We start from the raw sequence: 14,555 nt of genomic DNA, 5'->3' as shown, positions 1-14,555 counted from the left end.
TATGGGGTTGCAAGCTCCTTCAATCCTATCTCTAACTCCTCCAACTGGGACCCTTTTCTCAGTTCAATGGGAGACTGTGAGTATTCACCTTTGTATTTGTCATGCTCTGGCACAGCCTCTCAGGAGACAGCTATATCATGTTCCTGTCAGCATGCACTTCTTGAAATCAGCAATGTTATCTGGGTTTGGTGGCTGTATGTATATGGGCTGGATCCCTAGGTTGTGCAGGTTCTGAATGGACATTCCTTCAGTGTCTAATCCAAACTTTGTCTGTATATCCCCTCATATGAATATTTTTGTTCTCCGTTCTGAAAAGGACTACAGCATTCACACTTTGGTTGTCGTTCTTCTTGAGCTTCTTGTCTGTGGTTTGTATTTTGGGTAATCCATGGTTTCAGGCTAATATCCCCTTATCAGTGAGTGCATTCCACGTTTTTTTCATTTTTCTTTGTGTGTGTGTGTGTGTGTGTGTGTGTGTGAGAGAGAGAGAGAGAGAGAGAGAGAGAGAGAGAGAGAGAGAGAGAGAGACTAGGTCACTTAACTCAGGATGATATTTTTATAGTTCCAACCATTTGCCTATGAATTTCATGAAGTCATTGTTTTTATTAGCTGAGTAGTACTCCATTGTGTAGATTTACCACCTTTTCTGTATTCATTCTTATGTTGAAAGGCATCTGGGTTCTTTCCAATTTCTGGCTATTATATATAAGGCATCAGTGAATATAGCAAAGCATGTGTCTTTGTTATATGTTGGAACTACTTTTGGGTATATGCCCAGGAGTGATGTAGCTGGACTCTCATGTAATACCACTACCCTGAACACGCCCAATCTTATCTCTTCTATCTCTTGTATTCTGTTACTGATGCTTGCATCTGTGACTCCTGCTCTCCTTCCTAGGTTTTCCATCTTCAGTATTATTTCCCTTTGTGTTTTCTTTTAATGTTTCTATTTCCAATTTTTAAATGCTGGGTGGTTTTGTTCAATTCCTTTACCTGTGTCATTGTGTTTTCTTGTATTTCTTTAGGAAAATTATATGCTTTCTCTCTAAGAGCTTCTATTTTTTTAAACCTGTTTTTCCTGTATTTCTTTAATGGAGTTATTTATGCCCTTCACAAGATAGAATTTTTGATCTGAAACTTTCTTTTCCAGTGTATTAGTATATGCAGGGCTTGTTGTTGTGGAAGAGCTGAGTTCTGATATTGCCAAGTAGTATTTGTTTCTGTTGCTTATGCTCTTACACTTGCCTCTTGCCATCTTTCTATCTTGATGTTAACTGGCCTTGCTGTCTCTGACTGGACCCTGTACCTTGTGAGCCTGTGTCCTCTGATTCTGGATGTGTCAGAACTGTTACCCTGAATGTGACAGACCTCCTGGGTGTCAAGCTGCATTTGGATGTTGGCTGAGTGGGTGGGAATCAGAGTACAAGTTTGACTCTATGGTGAAGGTCCTCTGTTTGCTTTTTAGTTGTTGTCTCAGGCTCTGAGAGATCCCAGAGATCCAGGTTATTTGACTCTATTGGTCTACTTGTTGATTTACTTCTCTTCTTATATTTATCACTGGTGCTTCAAGCACTGTATTCAGAGGAGTGTATGAATAGAATATCTCTTCTTCTTTCATGATTTTGGTGATCATATTTCTTCTATTAGGATGACGTCAGCATATATAGTCTTTATTATATTAAAGTAACTTCTTTTTAAATTTTCCCACATATCCTTTCCAAGGCTTTTAACATGAAGATATGCTGCATTTCATAGTATTTTTCTTTCATCTATTATCTCCAGCTGGATGGCTAGAAGAGACCTCCGTGTTATTGGCTTATGGTTTTCAAACACTGGTATAGTGTCTTTACTTAGAGCTACCCTAACTTTCACAGGAGCAATATTATTTGTTTTAGCCTTGATATTGGAGGTATCAGACCACCACGGCCTAAAACTGGTCTTCAATAAAAATAAGGGAAGAATGCCCACATATACGTGGAAATTGAACAATGATAACATAGTCAAGGAAGAAATAAAGAAAGAAATTAAAAACTTTTTAGAATTTAATGAAAATGAAGGTACAACATACCCAAACTTATGGGACACAATGAAAGCTGTGCTAAGAGGAAAACTCATAGCTCTGTGCACCTGCAGAAAGAAACAGGAGAGAGCATATGTCAGCAGCTTGGCAGCACACCTAAAAGCTCTAGAGCAAAAAGAAGCAAATACACCCAGGAGGAGTAGAAGGCAGGAAATAATCAAACTCAGAGCTGAAATCAACCTAGTAGAAACAAAAAGGACAATAGAAAGAATCAACAGAACCAAAAGTTGGTTCGTTGAGAGAATCAACAAGATAGATAAACCCTTAGCCAGACTAACGAGAGGACCCAGAGAATGTGTCCAAATTAACAAAATCAGAAATGAAAAGGGAGACATAACTACAGATTCAGAGGAAATTCAAAAAATCATCAGATCTTACTATAAAAGCCTATATTCAACAAAACTTGAAAATCTACAGGAAATGGACAATTTCCTAGACAAATACCAGGTACCTAAGTTAAATCCTAAGGAAATAGAAGCAGTCATTAAAGGTCTCCCAACCAAAAAGAGCCCAGGTCCAGACGGGTTTAGTGCAGAATTCTATCAAACCTTCATAGAAGACTTCATACCAATATTATCCAAACTATTCCACAAAATTGAAACAGATGGATCACTCCCGAATTCCTTCTATGAAGCCACAATTACTCTTATACCTAAACCACACAAAGACCCAACAAAGAAAGAGAACTTCAGACCAATTTCACTTATGAATATCGACGCAAAAATACTCAATAAAATTCTGGCAAACCGCATCCAAGAGCACATCAAAACAATCATCCACCATGATCAAGTAGGCTTCATCCCAGGCATGAAGGGATAGTTTAATATACGGAAAACCACCAACGTGATCCATTATATAAACAAACTGAAAGAACAAACCACATGATCATTTCATTAGATGCTGAGAAAGCATTTGACAAAATTCAACACCCCTTCATGATAAAAGTCCTAGAAAGAATAGGAATTCAAGGCCCATACCTAAACATAGTAAAAGCCATATACAGCAAACCAGTTGGTAACATTAAACTGAATGGAGAGAAACTTGAAGCAATCCCACTAAAATCAGGAACTAGACAAGGCTGCCCAATCTCTCCCTACTTATTCAATATAGTTCTTGAAGTTCTAGCCAGAGCATTCAGACAACAAAAGGAGGTCAAGGGGATACAGATCGGAAAAGAAGAAGTCAAAATATCACTATTTGCAGGTGATATGATAGTTTATTTAAGTGATCCCAAAAGTTCCACCAGAGAACTACTAAAGCTGATAAACAACTTCAGCAAAGTGGCTGGGTATAAAATTAACTCAAATAAATGAGTAGCCTTCCTCTACACAAAAGAGAAACAAGCCAAGAAAGAAATTAGGGAAACGACACCCTTCATAATAGACCCAAATAATATAAAGTACCTCGGTGTGACTTTAACCAAGCAAGTAAAAGATCTGTACAATAAGAACTTCAAGACACTGAAGAAAGAAATTGAAGAAGACCTCAGAAGATGGAAAGATCTCCCATGCTCATGGATAGGCAGGATTAATATAGTAAAAATGGCCATTTTACCAAAAGCGATCTACAGATTCAATGCAATCCCCATCAAAATACCAATCCAATTCTTCAAAGAGTTAGACAGAACAATTTGCAAATTCATCTGGAATAACAAAAAACCCAGGATAGCTAAAACTATCCTCAACAATAAAAGGACATCAGGGGGAATGACTATCCCTGAACTCAAGCAGTATTATAGAGCAATAGTGATAAAAACTGCATGGTATTGGTACAGAGACAGACAGATAGACGAATGGAATAGAATTGAAGACCCAGAAATGAACCCACACACCTATGGGCACCTGATTTTTGACAAAGGTGCCGAAACCATTCAATGGAAAAAAGATAGCATTTTCAGCAAATGGTGCTGGCTCAACTGGAGGTCAACATGTAGAAGAATGCAGATCAATCCATGCTTATCACCCTGTACAAAGCTTAAGTCCAAGTGGATCAAGGACCTCCACATCAAACCTGATACACTCAAACTAATAGAGGGCAAAGATCTTAACCAATCCTAATAGAAGAAAAACTAGGGAAGCATCTGGAACACATGGGCACTGGAAAAAATTTCCTGAACACCAATGGCTTATGCTCTAAGATCAAGAATTGACAAATGGGATCTCATAAAACTGCAAAGCTTCTGTAAGTCAAAGGACACTGTGCTTAGGACAAATCGGCAACCAACAGATTGGGAAAAGATCTTTACCGATCCTACAACAGATATAGGCCTTATATAGATTTCACCTCACACCAGAGAGAATGGCTAAGATCAAAAACTCAGGTGACAGCAGATCCTGGCGAGGATGCGGAGAAAGAGGAACACTCCTACATTGTTGTTGGGATTGCATACTGGTACAACCATTCTCGAAAATTAGTCTGGAGGTTCCTCAGAAAATTGTACATTGAACTGCCTGAGGATCCAGCTATACCTCTCTTGGGCATATACCCAAAAGATGTCCCAACATATAAAAAAGACACGTGCTCCACTATGTTCATCGCAGCCTTATTTATAATAGCCAGAAGCTGGAAAGAACCCAGATGCCCTTCAACAGAGGAATGGATACAGAAAATGTGGTACATCTACACAATGGAATATTACTCAGCTATCAAAAACAATGACTTTATGAAATTCGTAGGCAAATGGTTGGAACTGGAAAATATCATCCTGAGTGAGCTAACCCAATCACAGAAAGACATACATGGTATGCACTCAATGATAAGTGGCTATTAGCCCAAATGCTTGTATTACCCTAGATGCCTAGAACAAATGAAACTCAAGACGGATGATCAAAATGTGAATGCTTCACTTCTTCTCTAAAAGGGGAACAAGAATACCCTTGGCAGGGCAGAGAGAGGCAAAGATTAAAACAGAGACTGAAGGAACACCCACTGAGAGCCTGCCCCACATGTGGCCCATACATATACAGCCACCCAATTAGACAAGATGGATGAAGCAAAGAAGTTCAGACCGACAGGAGCCGGATGTAGATCGCTCCTGAGAGACACAGCCAGAATACAGCAAATACAGAGGCGAATGCCAGCAGCAAACCACTGAACTGAGAATAGGACCCCCGTTGAAGGAATCAGAGAAAGAACTGGAAGAGCTTGAAGGGGTTCAAGACCCCATATGTACAACAATGCCAAGCAACCAGAGCTTCCAGGGACTAAACCACTATCTAAAGACTATACATGGACTGACCCTGGACTCTGACCTCATAGGTAGCAATGAATATCCTAGTAAAAGCACCAGTGGAAGGGGAAGCCCTGAGTCCTGCTAAGACTGAAACACCAGTGAACTAGACTGTTGGGGGGAGGGCGGCAATGGGGGGAGGGTTGGGAGGGGAACACCCTTAAGGAAGGAGAGGGGGCAGGGGGATGTTTGCCGGAAACCAAAGAATTATTAAGTATTAAATAAATTTAAAAAAAATTAATTGGTATATTTTATAGTTTTGCCTTATCTGCTACATCTCTGGTTAAAGAGATTGTTAAGACATATCATGTAGATCAATTATGCAAAAATGTGTCAATAGCAGTAATGATCTAAGAGGCTATTGACAGGGCATTCTAGAATATGCTTAGTGGTTTAGAGGAAGCAGTTCTACTTACAAATATTCAAATTCAAAATATTAAGATGTGAGGAGCTGTCCGAGGAGCTGTCCTCACATATGTGAGGAGCTGTCCTCACATACTCCATTACAAGATGGCACCGGCATCCGGCAGAACACACCTAGTAAGAAGGGCAATACGCAGGAGCCTGGTAACTTCCCTACTGAAAGGGACACGTACGCTTTGGTACATCATCTGGCATAATTGGCAGCGACCAGTCAGAGAGTGACACGTCCTAGGCGAGGATAGTTTCCTATATAAGGGACGGTTATTCCTCACTCAGCGTCTCCTCATTGTAAGCTTATGCTCTCCCTCTCAAGACGCATTAAAGCTTTTCTGCAGTAGGATCCTGTGTGTGCCGCGTCGTTCCTGCTGGCGAGACGTAGCGCTGCACATCTGGTGCCGAAAACCCGGGAAAGACCTCGCCATCATCAGCACCTTCGGAGATCCCTTGGCGACAAGGAGGATTCAGAACTGCAGGTAGATACGTTCGGAGAGGCAGCCCTCTCTTGGACTTTGGTCTGGGGTTTTCACCACCTTGTTCAGGATTTGTTGAGGCTATAGTATTTGTCCTGGGAGCCACCCTACTCTTTATGTTCTGTTTTCACCATTTTCGCTGTTAGAAGGACGATCACAGCAGCTGAAGGCGCGTCTCAGTCTCTCGTATATAAGTGAGCTAAGGGCAGCTCCCTTTTACCTTCGATTTTGACTGTTGGGGAGCAAGGACACGATAAGGCCGATGTAGATAAGCTGCACCGTCCTGGGAGGCACGTGTAAGACTCCCATACATAAGAGAGCAGCATGTCCGTCTCTACACTTTCACCTCACGCCTTGTCAGATGGACGTAGATAAGCCGCCGGCGTTCCTGGCCCATCATGGGATCCTCACAGTCTGTGGTCATGGCCTTGGAAACAGTGTTAAAGCAGAGGGACATCAAACTTGGTAGGAAGAACACATAAAAACTTTGGGAAGGAGGTGGAGAGGGTGGCGCCTTGGTTTGCCTGTTCAGGCTCGTTTACAATTGCCTCATGGAACAAACTTGGAAAAGACCTTGACAGAAAATTGGAGGAAGAGGATCTGTGCCTAGGAACCAAAGCTATATGGAAGCTGGTTAAGAATTATTTAAAGGATGAAACGTGTAAGACAGCAGTAGTAGAAGGACAGGCCACTCTCGAGGTAGTCCGGGAAAGTATGTCAGAAACCGAACGTAGTGAGAGGTTGGGTGCGTGCAAGAAAAAGGACGTCCTAAGAAAGAAAAAAGGCCCTCCCAGTAAGTCCGCAGACAAGGGAGCGTTGAAATTTTCAGATTCCAGCACTTCCTCCTCTACACATAAACCAGGAGGGGGAGCCAGCCTATACCCGTGAAAGAGCTAGAAGCGCTGAACCTCGACAGTTCTGAAAACTCTGAAAATAAAACCTTAGACTCAGAGGTGGAGGCCGAGCTAGTGCTGTTAGTATTCTTGAAACCGCCGGTATAATTAAAACCACTAGTAAGGTGGCAGATATTTTCCGAAAAATCCAAATTATCCTATTAAATAGAAGATTCCCTGTATACATTACTCATATACGGGCCCATTCTGGACTCCCTGGCCCAATGAGTACAGAGAATGATTTGGCTGACAAAGCCACAAAAATGATAGCTGTGGCCCTTGCCTCTCCTTTAGAGGCTGCTAAAGCCTTTCATGGCAATTTCCATGTCACCTCAGAAACTTTACGCCGACGCTTCTCTATAACTAGAAAAGAGGCACGTGATATAGTCACCCAATGCCAACAGTGCTGCCAGTTCCTCCCAGTTCCTCACATCGGGGTCAACCCGAGAGGAATACATCCATTGCAAATCTGGCAAATGGATGTTACTCATAATTCTACTTTGGGAAAATTACAGTATGTGCATGTATCTATAGACACATGTTCTGGCATTCTACATGCCACCCCACTTACAGGAGAAAAAACAACACATGTCATTCAGCACTGCCTTGAAGCATGGAGTGCTTGGGGAAAGCCAAAATGTGTAAAAACTGACAATGGCCCCGCCTACACATTTCAAAAATTCTGTCAGTTTTGTGCTCAGATGCAGGTTACCCACCTGACGGGCCTGCCCTACAACCCTCAAGGACAGGGAATCATAGAGTGTGCTCATCGGATGCTCAAATCATATTTAATAAAACAAAGAGGGGGAATTATGATAGAACTCCCCCCAACACCCCGAGTGGCCACTGCTCTTGCCCTTTTTACCTTAATTTTTTTAAATCTTGATGAAGCTGGACAAACAGCGGCTGAGCGACATTGCTCGGAGCCCAAGAGGACAAAAGAATTAGTCAAATGGAAGGATGTATTGACAAATGAATGGAAAGGCCCGGATTCTGTTTTAATAAGATCCAGGGGAGCTGTCTGTGTTTTTCCACAGGACAATGAAAATCCCATATGGATCCCAGGACGACTTACTCGGAGCATCACAGCAAGTGATCAATAAGGGACTGGGACTCCTGCACCTCCTCACTCTTCTTCCACGGATGCCAGCAACGGTGCAGGACGAGCTATGATGGGGAAGAATGTCAACCATTTCACTCCCAATGCCGGTGATGTACCACTAACAGGGATTTAGGGTTGGCCTATTTACCTGAGGATCCACAGGTTGAATTTAACTGAGGACCCACAGGTTGAACGACTAAAAGAAAATAGGACTATTCCCCTTAAGGGCAGCCTTTGTTTTAACATATTCAACAAAACATCTTTTGATCTCCCTTGCATTATGTTATGTAATCAATCTTCTGCTTGGTTAAGGGAGGCCACATGGGGAACTGGTGAAGATGACATTGTGGCTAACGCCACAGTTCTCTATGGTGGTGGCCTTACATTGCGTTAATGGTAGCTGCACTGATCTTACGCCCATGGCGATGCTACTTGGAGGAAAGGGTGAAAAGGGACGGTTGTCATTTTCCTGGACTGGGAACATCAAACCTGCTGCCTCTGTCTGGACAGCTACTCATATAAAATATCGCAGTAGTTACCCGCATGCCTCACTTTGTCCCGATCCCTGTTGATACCCTGGGGAGCATGACCTTATTTAGAGGAAAAAGAGATTTTGGTACTGCTGCAATTATTGCTGGCATTATTGCTACGACAGCAGTTGCTGCCTCGGTTACTGCCTCGGCATTGGCCTTGTCAAATTCAGTACAGACAACCCAAACTATCAATGATTTATCGGCCACCGTCTCTGTGGCTCGGGACAGACAGGCCTCGGCCAATACTCAGACATAGGGAGGCCTTATGCTTCTCAACCAACGTATAGATCTGGTCCGAGAGCAATTAGACATTCTATGGCAACTGGCCCAGCTTGGCTGTGATCAAAAACTCCCAGGCCTTTGTGTCACCTCCATATATTATGACAAATTTACCCGAGCTGCTAATCTGTCTAAGAGTCTTTCACAGCATCTGTTACAGAATTGGACCTCGGAGTTTGAACAGACACTTCGAGAGCTGAGAGCGACCATCATTCGAGTAAATTCTACCCGACTGGACCTGTCTTTGACGGAGGGATTGTCGTCGTGGATCACCTCAGCATTCTCTTATTTCAAGGAATGGGTGGGAGTGTGACTTTTTGGAGTGATCCTCTGCTGTGAATTAGTGTTACTCCTCTGGTTGCTTTGCAAATTGAGATCTCAAACAAGAAAGGACAAAGTAGTGATCACCCAGGCGCTTGTAGCCCTTGAACAAGGAGCGTCGGTCGATATCTGGTTGACCATGCTCAAGCAACAGGTCGCCGGCTGGACAGCTCTTGCACTCCTAGAACCTCGGTTCATTGCACAGGATTAGAGTGTCCGGCTTGAGCAGCCCATGAGGGGTGACAAGCTTAGCATCGCACAGGGAAGTTCTACCAAATATGCTCCCTGGAAGGCATGTCATATTACATCAGGGTTTCTGCCCCAGTTTTCCCTCCCTCGAAAAATGGCAGTGTGACAGGTCGGGAGTGCCCTGGGTCCCAACAACAGCCTAAGGGTATCTCTCTTGTACAGGTTCACCAACTTTGTACGAGGATATGACCTCTGTCTTCGCCCTCCTATATCTGGGTGTCCTGTTTGCTTAAAAAAAAGGGGGGGATGTGAGGAGCTGTCCGAGGAGCTGTCCTCACATACTCCATTACAAGATGGCACCGGCATCCGGCAGAACGCACCTAGTAAAAAGGGCAATATGCAGGAGCCTGGTAACTTCCCTACTCAAAGGGACACGTACGCTTTGGTACGTCATCTGGCATAATTGGCAGCGACCAGTCAGAGAGTGACACGTCCTAGGCGAGGATAGTTTCCTATATAAGGGACGGTTATTCCTCACTCGGCGTCTCCGCATTGTAAGCTTATGCTCTCCCTCTCAAGACGCATTACAGCTTTTCTGCAGTAGGATCCTGTGTGTGCCGTGTCGTTCCTGCTGGCGAGATGTAGCGCGGGACATCAAGATCAGGCTCTCAGTTGAATGTCATTGGTTGTTTCATTGGGTCTGGGTAACCACCTGGTATATAATACCTCTGAGCATGACTGGTCTAAAATTCAATCTCCTTTAAAGGTGCTTTAGAGTAATTCTCATTTGGCTTCAGATATGAATTCCCTGTATCATGAGATTATGGATATTAGTAACTCTAGAGTGATATCCACATCTATTGAGGAAGTTTCTGTAGATTTTCCTCTGTTGCTCATGAGCATAGCTTTCATCTTCCTGGATTGACTTGCTGATAAATGGAGAAGTTGCAGTTGGTGTTTTCTTAATGGTTTTGTTTCTCCTTCCAGTCTACATCAAGCAAGTCATGTGCTTAATTACTACACTCACAATTGACTTTTCCAATCTCAAATTCTCTCTATGCTTAGGCTGGTCTTTGCCATTGGTGGATGTACAGGTTGTGAAATCAAAGTTACTTCCTAAATTTGAGGTTGCCTAAAGTGGGAATTTCAGTGATTGGTCAAGTCTGGACAATATAAAATATATGTTCTTTAGTAGGGCTGTTGTCTAGATATACTATAGATGTGGTATAATTCAGTAGGCTCTCCAGACTGTACAAGCAGAAAAAATATGATGTATAGAAGTTTTATTTCATTTTACAAATAATAGATTTTTATCTCAAACTTACTATATTTCAGGTTTATGCCTTCATCTTAGAGTGTGCCAGTGAAAAATAAATAAAATTTCATTCATGCATCTTATAACTCCTGATATTATTTGAAACATAGCGATATAGTGTTAACTATGTCCAATTCTTATACTTGTTTTATGTTTCAAAAAGATGTAATCGCGTCTAGCTCCCGCTCTCACATCCATTGCAATACAATAAGCTCCATAGCGACAGTGCTGGGGCAAGCAAGAGTCAGACGGCTGCTGGGCGACCCTGTGCCTCACGGAGGAAAGTCAACTATACACGGGCAAAGGAGATCCAAAGAAGCCTCATATGCATTCTTTGTGCAAACCTGTCGGAGGTGGAGCCCAAGAAGAATCACCTGGATGCTTCTGTCAACTACTCAGAGTACTCCAAGAAGTGCTCAGAGAGGTGGAAGACCATGTTTGCTAAAGAAAAGGGGAATTTTGAAGTTATGGCAAAGGCTGACAAGACTCGTTATGAAAGAGAAATGAAAACCTACAACCCTCTCAAAGGAGAGACCAAAAAGAAGTTTAAGGACCCCAATGCCCCCAAGAGGACTCCTTCGTCCTTCTTGTTCTGTTCTGAGTACCACCCAAAAATCAAAGGCGGGCATCCTGGCTAATTCATTAGTGAAGTCGCAAAGAAAGTAGGAGAGATGTGGAACAACACTATCTCAGATGACAAGCAGCCCTATGAGAAGGCCGCCAAGCTGAAGGAGAAATATGAGAAGGATATTGCTGCCTACAGAGCTAAAGGAAAACCTGATGCAGCAAAAACGGGAGTGGTCAAGGCTGAGAAGAGCAAGAAAACGAAGGAAGAGGAAGATGATGAGGAGGACGAAGAGGATGAGGAAGAGGAAGAAGAGGAAAATGAAGAGAAGAGGAAGAAGAAGAGGAAGAGGAAGAGGAAGAAGAGGAAGAGGAAGAGGAAGAGGAAGGAGAAGGAGAAGGAGAAGGAGAAGGAGAAGGAGAAGGAGAAGGAGAAGGAGAAGGAGAAGGAGAAGAAGAAGAAGAAGAAGAAGAAGAAGAAGAAGAAGAAGAAGAAGAAGAAGAAGAAGAAGAAGAAGAAGAAGAAGAAGTTGGTTCTAGTGCATATTTTTCTTGTCTATAAAGCGTTTAACCCCCCTGTATATAGCTCACTCCTTTTAAAGAAAAAAATTGTATTGTAAGGCTGTGTTAGATTTGTTTTTAAACTGTACAGTGTCTTTTTTGTATAGTTAACACACTACCAAATGTGTCTTTAGCTAGCCTTATCCTGGTCGTATTTTCAGTAGCCAGTAACCTTGCCTGGTACAGTCTGGGTGTTGTAAATTGGCATGGAAATAAAATCAAGTTCTTGTTGGTGCACAGTACAAATTAATTATATATGGGGACAGTAGTTTGGCTTTTGGGTTCTTTTTGTGTTCTTCTTTTTCTTTTTTTCTTTTGTTTTTTTTTTCCATCTTCAGTTGTCTCTGATGCAACTTATATGAAGATAATTGTTGTTCTGTTAACTAAATACCACTCTATAATTGCAAAAAAATGTGGCTTTTTTGTTGACATTCTGAATGCTTCTAAGTAAATAAATCTTTTATTAAAAAAATGATATGGAGTTGGGGATTTATCTCAGTGGTAGAGCACTTGCCTAGCAAGCACAAGGCCCTTGGTTCGGACCCCAGCTCCGAAAAAAAAAGATATAATGCTCTGTTGTTTCAATATTATGCAAATATCTCATAAACCAAGGTAGCTATTATGGTCTATATGTAAACTACATTTTTTATTAAAAAGAAATAAGCTTAAATTTCTCACCATAAGTACTTATTTAAAATATTGAATTTATAGTGCTTGAAGTATTAAGCTATTTGAAAACATGAAAATTGTATCTATTGTCTTGCAACATCTTGTTCTTCCCCTTGGTTTCCTGTTTTGAGTAGTTATATTAGGATTTGTATCTTTTCAACAACCAAGCAATATTCAAAAATCTATTTGATGACCTTTGTATTTTATTTTAAACAATGTATTTATTTGTTTAGTAATTCACCCAAATTTTGCAAGCCATCTTTTAAACTTTGTTACTTGTTATTATTTTGCATGTCATTTTATATTTTTCCATACTTATTTCTAGTTGGGATGCTTTAATTTTTTTTCTTTTAAATTATGTGTATTTGTGTATGGATATGTGCAGTCATGATTACAGTTACCAGAATAGATAGATTGGTAGCCCTGAGTGTTAAAAGCAAACAGAATGAGCAAATCATGGAGAACAAACAAGTAAGGTGCACCCCTCCATTTCCTCTGTATCAGCTCCTGCTACTCTGTTCTTGTCCAGGTTTTACATACTAATTTTCATGGATGTTAAAATAAAAGATGTAAAAATGAAATAAACCATGTTCTTCAAAAGTTGCATTTGGTCAAGGTTTTAATCACAGCACGAGAATTCCTCACAAATGATAAACATTTCATGGTTTCTATTAAGTTAACATTAATTAGAATCTATTTAAAATAATTAACAAATTTTTAAATAAGTGTTGTTATGTTCATTTATTTGTCAGAATGTTATATATGAAATACAGAGAATTGACATTAATTCTGACTTATATTTTCTTCTGTCATTATTAATGAAATCTATTTGTATGAAATTTGTTTATTAGCATCTTGAAAGCTGAAATTAAAGATCACTTAAAATTATGCATATTATTCTTTGGTGCTTTGAATAACATAAAAGATCTTGAATTTTCTTTCATGATGTTTAAGGCTGAGGAACAAGACAAAATTGCTACTTTCCCCACTTCTTTTCAATATAGGACTTGAAGTTTTAGCTAAAATGATGAGTAACTGAAGTTGATCAAGGGGACATAAATTGCTGAAAAAGGAAGTCAAAATATTGCTATTGGTAGATGATATAATATAAATAAATAATCCTTAAAATTCAATTGAGGAATTTCAACTGATAAACACTTTGGGCAAAATGACTTCCTTACTTCCAGTTTAAAAAAAAATATCTTGAAGTAACTAAGCAAATAAAACAAAACTTGAAGTCTTTGAAGAAAGAAATTAAATGCAATTTAAGAAGATGGAAAAATTTCCCATCCTCATATATTGTTAGGATTAACATAATAGAAATGGCCTTGCTACCAAAAAAAAAATCTGCAAGTTCAAGGCCATCTCCATCAATTTGGTTTAGGCATAAAAATAGATACAATTCATATATATATATATATATATATATATATATTAAATAAAGAAGTCAAAAACACACACTGGGGAAAAAAGGAAAGTTAACTTCAACAAATGGTGTTGGTCAAAGCAAACGTGTTGTCTGATGTAAAACAATGTAAACTGATCCATATTTATTCCAACTGGATCATAGATTGTAACATAATAACAGACACAATGAACCCAGCAGAGAAAATACCAGGAAGTAATCTTCTGTAAGGCAAAGGGCACCATCAATCAGAAGAAGAGAAAATTTAGAAAATGGGAAACAGTTTTATACCAACTCTACATGGTATATGGGACTAATATCCAAAATATATAAATGAGTGAAGAATGTAAATATTAAAGAAACCAAATTCAACTAAATATATAGGATAGAGACCTAAACAGATAATTCTTAATAGAGGAATGTAAAATGACTAAGAAACATTTAACAAAATATTCAATGTCCTCAATCATCAAAGAAATGAAAATCAGCATAACCCTGAAATTTCATCTTATATCCATCAGA

The 14,555-nt window shown here is 40.4% G+C and overlaps 1 pseudogene; it reads left to right on the top strand.

The window, feature by feature from the left end:
* Nucleotides 1-8,264: 8,264 nt before the first annotated feature.
* Hmgb1-ps17 (high-mobility group box 1, pseudogene 17) lies at nucleotides 8,265-11,756 on the top strand (annotated as a pseudogene).
* The last annotated feature ends 2,799 nt before the right edge of the window (nucleotides 11,757-14,555 follow it).

Source organism: Rattus norvegicus, chromosome 13, assembly GCF_036323735.1.
Source record: "Rattus norvegicus strain BN/NHsdMcwi chromosome 13, GRCr8, whole genome shotgun sequence".
Taxonomy (NCBI): domain Eukaryota; kingdom Metazoa; phylum Chordata; class Mammalia; order Rodentia; family Muridae; genus Rattus; species Rattus norvegicus.
The sequence above is the reverse complement of the archived record's forward strand: the minus strand, read 5'-3'. Positions and strand labels throughout refer to the sequence as shown.